This window comes from Tamandua tetradactyla, chromosome 6 (genome assembly GCF_023851605.1).
Source record: "Tamandua tetradactyla isolate mTamTet1 chromosome 6, mTamTet1.pri, whole genome shotgun sequence".
Lineage (NCBI taxonomy): Eukaryota > Metazoa > Chordata > Mammalia > Pilosa > Myrmecophagidae > Tamandua > Tamandua tetradactyla.
In genome coordinates, this window is record NC_135332.1 from 147,085,345 (window position 1) to 147,095,370 (window position 10,026).

Here is a 10,026-nt window from a genome sequence, read left to right on the forward strand (position 1 = left end):
AACATCCCACATCATTTGGCCACCCCTAGTTGCAAAAAAAAAAAACTGGGAAAATGAATATCTGCCAAAAAGAATTAGGTCTTTAAAAATGTGTATGCAAGGTGGCATTATTACTTGTTCATAATGGCTACTGTCATTTAATTGGTGTGTGTGTGTGTGTGTGTGTGTGTGTGTGTGCAGGCTAAAAGCCCTGTAATGTGCAGGATATCCCCACCCAGTGTTCCAGTATGTAAGAAGCACTCCGACAAGCCATACCAGAGCTCAAGTGTGAGCTGTCCCTGCAGGCTCTACATGGCTCCCTGTTAACATGGAAGGGTGGGAAGGGGTGGGAGGGTTGGTGAGGGGCAGGGAGCTAGCAATGACAGCCACAACAGGGGGATGACTCCTCCTAATTCAATAGCAGGACTTGTTCTACAGGCCAGGACATGGGAGCCAACTGGGATGGGGGCAGGTCTTCTTTTTTTGTTGTTGTTGGCTTGTGGCCAGGTTCATTTATTCATTCATTCGTCTAGTCATTTATTCAATGGACATTTAACTGAATATCTCTTTTGTGCCAAGTGCTAGGGATTCAAAATGGATAAGACACAGTTTCTGCATTCGGGGAACGTATGGACTGGGAGGAGAGCCAGGTATGCAAACGAATCAGTGAAGTAAAGTGCTCACAGACACTAACAGAGAAATCTGTCCTGGTTGTGTGTGGGTGGGTGATAGGGGAATAGAGGGGGAAATGACTGATTCTGCCTCCAAGGGAGGGGCAGTGAGGGAAGTCTTTGTGTCTTTGCTAAGAAGGAGCCACTTGAATGAGTGTTGGCATGAAGAGGACGGCTCCACAGCTAAGGCTGTGAGGTGAATCCTTGTGTGAGTCAGCTCACTTTGACCTGCTCTAGAATCAGTGATAATAATGACAAATTCTGGCCACACATATTAGTCAAGACTCTTTCAGGTGCAAGGGACAAGAACCCAAAAGTAGAAAAAATGTTCAGTTGTTAGTTCATATAACCACAAAGTCCAGGGGAAGATTTTCATGGGCTCCAGAGGTTCCAGTGCTGTCATCAGGACTTGATCTCTCTCCATCTCTGTCCCTTGGCTCTGCTTTCTCTGTGTTAGCTTCATTCAAACAGGCTTCTCTCATTCAAGGGTAAAATGACCCCAGCCATTCCAGGTTTACATCCCACTCTTTCAGGTACTCCTGTGGAAAGACAGCCTCTCTTCACCAGTGTTCCAATAAACATCCCTCACTAATTGGACCATCTGGGGGCAAGTACCTGTTCCTGTGCCTCTCTAGGGCTGCAGGATAGATTTTATAACCTGACAAGGCTTGGATTACACAGCTGTTCAGAGAGGAGGGTAGTGGGGACAGGCATGTGGATTTGACCATCCAATCTTCTGGGGCCAGACCTATTGTTAAGGATGGAAACATTGATTGGATTGTTTCCATGGAAATAGAAATATCTCCACGTGGGTGGGACCTTTTAAAAAATGTGTCTCCCTAAATATATGTATATCTGTATCTATACATACGCACACATAGAGGCAGATATGTGATGTGTATATGTGTTAGTTTGCTAGCTGCCAGAATGTGATATACCAGAACTGGAACAGCTTTTATAGAGGGGGAATTTAATTACAAGTTTACAGTTCTAAGGAATTGAAAATTCCAAATTAAGGCACCAGCAAGAGGTTACTTCACTCAAGAAAGGTCATGGAAGCCACATGGCTGGCATCTGTTGGTCCCTTACTCCTGGCCTCTGTTGCTTTCAGCCTCTGGTCTTGTGGAGGTTCCTGACTTTACTTCTCTAGGGTTGGCTTTCATCTCTTGGCTTCCTTTGGCTTTCTCCAGGTTCTGGCTTGTTTAATACCTCATGGCAACATCTGCTGGGCTCCAAGTATGTCCTAACATTCATGTCTCTCTTCTCCACATGTCTGCATCTGTATCAGCTCTGCTGTGAAGTTTCTGTCAGCTCTGAGGCTTCTGTTGTTTCTCTAGACTCTGTCTTTTTGTCAGCTCTGGAGTTTCTCTCCAACATGTTTCCTCTTAAAGGATTTCAGTAAACTAATCAAGACCCACCTGGAATGGGTGGAGTCACATCTCCATCTAATTAAAAGTTAATACCCACAATTGGGTGCCACATCTTCATGGAGATAATCTAATCAAGTTTCCAATTTACAGTACTGAATAGAGATGAAAAGAAATGGCTGCTCCCACAAGATTGGAACAGGATTAAAACATGGCTTTTCTGGGGTACATAATAGATTCAGACCAGCACAGTATATCACAGGGAATTTTGTTCACAATTTTTTTTTTCTTTTGGGGTTCATGGGCTGGGAATCAAACCCAGGTCTCCCACATGGCAGGTGAGAATTCTACCACTGAACTACCGATGCACTGCTAGGTGGGACTTTTTGATTGTATCGTTTCTTTGGAGATGTGACACACCCAGCTGTGGGTGTGACCTTTTGATTAGATGAAGGTATGATTCCACCCATTCAAGGTGGGTCTTGATTAATTTACTGGAGCCCGTTAAAAGAGGAAATATTTTGGATAAACCAGAAGTGACAGGGCCAACAAGAGACCCAGGCGTTTGGAGATGCAGAAAGAAAATGCCCCCGGGAAAGCTGTTTGAAACCAGAAGCCACAAGACCAGCAGACTCCAGCCATGTACCCTTCCAGCTGACAGAGATGTTCTGGACCCATTGGCATTTCTTGAGTCAAGGTATCTTTGCCTGGATGCCTTAGTTTGGACATTTTAATGGACTTAAAACTGTAAACTTGTAACTTATTAGATTTCCTTTCTAAAAGCCATTCCATTTCTGGTATATTGCATTCTAGTAGCTTTAACAAACCAAAACCAGGTAGCTATTCTTGAAGCTCTTATTATCCTTGTGTTACTAATGGATGACTCCAGAAGCAATCACATGCCTGTCTGGTGTTCTATGGAGCAGCTTATGCTCTTCTACACTTTTCTGGCAAATGAGTGAGAGAGTGATCAGTAGGGGTCTGCCATTCCTGTACATCGTGAGATTAGGCTGTCCTTAGAGATAAAATATGTAAAGTGCCCAGCATAGTGTCTGGCATAAATCAAAAACTCAGCACTCAATATCTGTATATTTCTGTCCCTCTTCCTATCTTTCCTTTCCTCCTTACCTCCCTCTCTCAGTCCTGATCTGCTGTTCTGTATGTACCTATGTGATTTTCAAATCCTTTCTCTTGGACCAGATATGTGGGACCCAACTTTTAACAGCATATGGAAAAGGCTTACCACAATTATGTTAATGGATACACCTTTATGTTCCCAAATCTCATCACAGAGGACCAGCTGGAATGGGCAGCCCCTGCCTCCTAGTGGCTTAGGTAATGAACATGCTAGCTTAGCATAATGTTTCCCAAATTTGCTGGTCACTAGAACCATGTGGGAAGCTTGTTAAATATGCAGATTCCTAGGTCCTATTCTAAGTGTATAGAATTAGAATGTGTAGTGGAGTGGCCAGGGCACCTTAGTTTTTAATAACTGTCCTGAGTGATTAGCATCATCTGACAAGTCTGGGGAACCCTGGTCTGGTGTAAAGAACTTTGGCCCACACTTTGCCACTAAGTAGCTCAGTCACTTTGGTGAGGGTATTTTCTGCCTCTGAGTCACAGCATCCATGTCAGTAAAACAAGGAGGATTGTTCTTATTCGGGTTTGCTAAAGCTGCTGGAATGCAATATTATCAGAAATGAATTGACTTTTACAAAGGGGATTTATTAAATTACAAGTTACAATTGTAAGGCCTTGAGAATGTCCAAATTAAGGCACAAGAAGAGGATACCTTCTTGGAGCAAAGGCAGCTGGCATCCAAGTTTCCTCCGTCACATAGAAAGGCACTTGGTGACGTCTGCTGTCCTTCTCCCCTGGCTTCAAAATGCTCTCTCAGCTCCTATGGGTCCTTCTTGCTTCTCCTCAGGGCATTTTCTTTCTTAGCTTCTCTCAGTTCCCTCTCATAAGGATAAAATATGTAAAGTGCCCAGCACAGTGTCTGACATAAATTAAAAACTCCAGGAAAGGATTAAGACCCATCTTGAATTTGGTGGGTCACATGTCTATGGAATCAACCTAATCAAGAGGTCCCACCCATAACAGGTATGTCCCCCACAAGAATAGATTAGAAGAATATGGCTTTTCCAGGGTACATAACCATTTCACACCAAGACATTCAACCCTCTGGACCCCTAAAAGATATGTTATTTCCATATACAAAATATATTCATTCCACCACAATATCACAAAAGGCTTAAACAATTTCAGTAATAATTCAAATACAATACAAAGTCAAAACCATACAAAGTCTCATCAAAATGAGTTACAGGGATGGTTTGTCTTAAGGCAAAATTCTCTGGCTGTGGACATGTGAAACTCAGAACAAGTTATCTGCTTCTAACATACAAAGGAGGGACAGCCATAGGATAAATGTTCCCATTTCCATAGGGAGAAATTGGAAGGAAAACAGGAGTCTAATGTCCCAAAGAGTTCTGAAAATTTTCAGGGCAAACTCCATTAGATTTCAAAGACTGAAAGTCATTTATAGAATGATGTTTTGTCCTCAGAGCTTGATATTTTAACCTAGGGACTTTAGAGAGTGGCAGTCCCACCCTTTCCAAGAAAACAGTGGCCCTGCTTTCTCCAAACACTGGGGTGATTTTATTTCCAAGAATTGGGGAGACCACCTTGTTCTTGGCTCCATGCTACTCAAGCATCTGAGTGGCACCTGTACTCTCTGCCATCTCTGGGGCACATGCTCAACTCCTTCAGAACAGTGGGGTGGCAGCCAGGTTCTCCCCAATCCCTGGGAAATGTGCTCTACCCTCTCCAAGGCCTGGGGCTCAACTGTTCCAGAATATTGTGGTGGAAGGCCCTACAGAGCAAACTCACCCTCTCCACATGCCTGGCTGGGTCTGCTCTCTGGCCCGAGATTTCTTGGCTCCAGACCTTAGCTTCCATAGTTCTCTTTGAAATCATTATTCTTTCTATCTGCCCCTTTTAGTCCAGACTAGTAGTGGGTCCATTCATACAGATCTCCCCCGAAATTTTGTTGGTTTGGCATACGGTATGCAGGGGTCAAAAACATTAGACAATAGGACGGTCCACATATCCTTCCTGGATAACTCCATCTCCAAGCCTTGCTTGTCCTATCATGGCTGACTTGTTCCACATTTGGTTAAATTCTCACATAGGGTATTAGCCTCTGGGGTCTCACTTTTTAGAAGCCCAGAATTTTCCAGACCATTAATTTCTGGTTTCTTTGTACCCAAGAGTTCAGTTCTCAGCTTTTCCCTTTTATTATAGGCTGCAAGGGGAAACCAGGCTGCATTTTCCACATTTAGTTTAGAAATTTCCTCAGCTAGATATCTAAGTTCATCTCTTTCAAATTCTCCCTTCCATTCAACACCAGTACTCAATTTTGCCAAATTTTCTGCAACTTTGAAACAAGGGTCACCTTCTTTCCAGTTGACAATGACACATTCATCATTTCTTTCTAAGGCCTCATCGGAAGTATCTTTAGAGTCCATATTTCTGCCAACAGTCTCTACAAAGCAATCTAGGACTTTTCTATAAAACTCATAATTTATCAAGAATCTTCCCCTTATCCATTTAAAAAGCTGTTCCAGCATTTTTGGTATTTGCAAATTGCAGCATCCCACTTCTTTGACACCAGAATCTGTTTGGTTTGCTAAAGCTGACAGAATACAATAAACCAGAAATGGATTGATATTTATAAAGGGGATTTATTAAGTTACAAGTTATAACTCAAATGACATGAAAATGTCCACATTAACACATCAAGAAGAGGATACCTACTTGAGGAAAGGCAGCTGGCATCTGGGTTCCTCTGTCACATGGGAAGGTACATAGTGATGTCTGCTATCCTTCTCTCCTAGCTTCTGGCTTCAAAAGGCTCTCTCAGCTCCTGTGGGTCCTTCTTGCTTCTCTCTGGGGCATTTTCTTTCCTAGCTTCTCTCAGCAGCTTCTCACAAAGGACTCCAGGAAAGGATTAAGACCCACCTTGAATTGGGTAGATCACATCCCCATGGAAATAACTTAATCAAAAGGTCCCACCCACAACAGGGCTACCCTCACAGGATTGGATTAGAAGAAATGACTTTTACCTGATTGTAACACAATAATGTAAGTACACTGAATGAAGTTGAATGTGATTGAGGGAGAATATTTGTGGCACATAGGAAACCAGAAAGAAAGATAGAGGATAAAGACTGAAATGGTATAATTTAGGAATGCCTAGAGTGGACAATGATAGTGATTAAATCTACAAATAAATAAACATTTTTTGCATGAGGGAGAACAAATGAATGTCAACAGTGCAAGGTGTTGAAAATGGATGTTATATGGGAAAAAGTACAGTCAATGCAACCTAGGGTCTATAGTCAACAGTAACATTGTATTATGCTTCCAATGAATATAACAAAGGCATTATGCCAAAACTAAATGTCAACAGGTGGGGGGCATAATGGCGGAGGGTATGGATTCTTTGTGGAAGGAAAGGAAATGTCTTCATACTGATTATGGTTGTGAGGGCATGTCTATATACTTAGGTTGGATTGTACAGTGTGTGAATAAAACTGTTTAAAGATGAACAGAGAGAAACAAGTGCTAGAGAAAATGCAGAGAAAGAGATGTACCTATTCTCTGTCAGTAAGGAAACTGAGAGGCGCAGCCCCTTGGAGGGGAGTGTGGTGGTTCCACAGGAGGCTAGGGGTGGGGCTGCCATATGATCCTGAAACCCCGTTGCTAGGTATATACCTGGAGGAACTGAAAATAGGGACATGAATGGACATCTGCACACTGGTGTTTATGGTGATAATGTTTGAGATTCACAATGGACAGCTGTGACCTAAGGGTACAACGACTAAGGAATGGAAGGGGGAACTACGGTGTATACATACAATGGGCTACTGAGCAGCTGGCCACAAGAAGGAATGAAGTTGTGAGGCATGCAACTAGGTGTATGTTGAATGAAATGTCAGGAACAGAAAGATGAATATTATTATGCTTCAATCATATGAACTAACTAAAATATAAAAATACAGTGAACTGAAGTCAAGAGCATGGGCTAACAGGTTGGGCTTGTCATAAAGGGTCCTAGATTGTAAGCTCTTACAGCAGTCACATATATTCATGAGTTGTAGCTGTTATTTCTAAATTCTGAGATACTGAGCTGTTTTGTATATAACCTGGTCATTACCAGAAACTTTGGGTATTTATGTGACACTTGAGACTCAGGGTTAGAGTTCCGAAGCTATAAAAGTCAGCAGTACCTCATACAGGAGCTACTTAAAAAGTTGAAAAAGAGATCAGTCTTCAAGTAGAGATATGAAGGAAGCTGAGCTGGATAGAACTCAGGTAGAGCAGAATACAGGGTTAAAACAATGATATCATCATTGTTTTAAAACTTTAACTTCTATGTGAAAATAAAGGGAGAGATGTTTATTTGGTGCAAAATTTATATTTTGGGTAGTGCATTTCCTAATTTAACTAGTATGGTCACTAGCATGTACTTAGTTGAACACCATAAGTACACTGGAATCTTGAATAGAAAGTGAGATTTTGTTGCTTTGTCCACATTAGCGTGATGTCCTGATATATCCCTGAGTAATTTGGGCAGTGAATAAAGAAGTATTTGCAAAGTCCCCTTGGGGGAATGGGGAGAAAGGAAGAAATAATTAACTTCCCCTTTAGGAAAATTTCTAATATTCTCACAGGCAGTGGGGGCAACCAAATCAATAGGCTGAGCCCTTGATCTTGAGGTTCACTGCTATGAAATCTATTCCTGTGAAGGATAGGCTAAGTCTACTTAAAATGAAAAGTCACCCAATATTTGGAAATGACATATCAGATAAAGGTCTAGTATCCAGAATTTATAATGAGATTGTTCAACTCAACAACAAAAAGACAGCCAATCCAATTACAAAATGGGAAAAAGACTTGAACAGACACTTCTCAGAAGAGGAAATACAAATGGACAAAAGGCACATGAAGAGATGTTCAATGTCCCTGGCCGTTAGAGAAATGCAAATCAAAACCACAGTGAGATATCATCTCACACCCACCAGAATGGCCATTATCAACAAAACAGAAAATGACAAGCGCTGGAGAGGATGTGGAGAAAGAGGCACACTTATTCACTGTTGGTGGGAATGTCAAATGGTGCAACCGCTGTGGAAGGCAGTTTGGTGGTTCCTCAAAAAGCTGAATATAGAATTGCCATATGACCCAGCAACATCATTGCTAGGTATCTACTCTAAGGACATAAGGGCAAAGACACAAATGGACATTTGCACACCAATGTTTACAGCAGCATTATTTACAATTGCAAAGAGATGGAAACAGCCAAAATGCCCATCAACAGACGAGTGGCTAAACAAACTGTGGTATATACATACGATGGAATGTTATGCAGCTTTAAGACAGAATAAACTTATGAAGTATGTAACAACATGGATGGATCTTGAGAACATTATGCTGAGTGAGACTAGCCAAAAACTAAAGGACAAATACTGTATGGTCTCACTGATATGAACTGACATTAGTGAATAAACTTGGAATAGTTCATTGATAACAGAGACCATCAGGAGGTAGAAATAGGGTAAGATATTGGGTAATTGGAGCTGAAGGGATACAGGCTGTGCAACAGGACTGGATACAAAAACTCAGAAATGGACAGCACAATACTACCTAACTGTAATATAATTATGTTAAAACACTGAATGAATCTGCATGTGAGAATGATAGAGGGAGGAGGGCTAGGGACATAAATGAAATCAGAAAGAAAGATAGATGTTAAAGATTGAGATGGTATAATCTAGGAATGCCTAGAGTGTATAATAATAGTGAAATGTGCAATGTACAAATTTTAAAAATGTTTTTGCATAAGGAAAAACAAAGGAATGTCATTATTGCAGGGTGCTGAAAATAGATGGTAATTAATATTTTAAAATGTCACCTTATGTGTGAGACTAAAGCAAAAAATGTTTGTTACAAAATTTATATTTTGACTAGTGCATTTCCTAATATAACTTATGTAGATAGTTTGATTGAACGCCATAAGTACTTGGAATCTCAGGTAGGACGTGAGATTTTGTTGGTTTGTCCAGAGTGATGCCCCAGTGAATCCAGAGTGATTCGATCAGTGAGTGGAAAAGTATTTGCAAAGCCCCCTTCAGGGATTGGTGAGAATGGGGAGAAATTCAACTTCTCCAAGTTGAATTCTTGATATTCTCACAAGCAGTGTGGACAACCAAAGTTATGGGCTGAGCCCCCAGTCTTGAGGTTTGTTCAAATGAAACTTAACCCCACAAGGGATAGGTCAAGTCTACTTAAAATCTAGGCCCAAGAGTCACCCCCAAGAGAGACTTTTTTTTTTGCTCAGATGTGGCCTCTCTCTCCAGCCAACATGACGAGCAGTCTCACCACCCTCCCCGTCTCTGTGTGGGACATGACTCCCAGGGGTGTGGACCTTCCTGACAACGTGGGACAGAGATCCTGAAATGAGTTGAGATTCAGCATCAAGGGATTGAGAAAAACCCTAGAATGAGCTGAGAATTAACATCAAGGGATTGAGAGAACCTTCTCAACCAAAAAGAGGAAGAATGAAATGAGACTAAGTGTCAATGCTGAGAGATTCCAAACAGAGTCGAGCGGTTATCTTGGAGGTTATTCTTACACATTAAGTAGATATCACCTTGTTGTTCAAGATGTAGTGGAGAGGCTGGAGGGAACTACCTGAAAATGTAGAGCTGTATTCCAGCAGCCATGTTTCTTGATGATGATTGAACAATGATATAGCTTTCACAGTGTGACTGTGTGATTGTGAAAACCTTGTGTATGATACTCCTTTTGTCTACCATATCAACAGACAGTCCACAGTAGAACATATGGAATAAAAATAAATAGTAGGGGGAACAAATGTTAAAATAAATTTAGTTTGAAATGCTAAAAAAAAAAAAAAAACTAACAGTCACCCCCAGAGAACC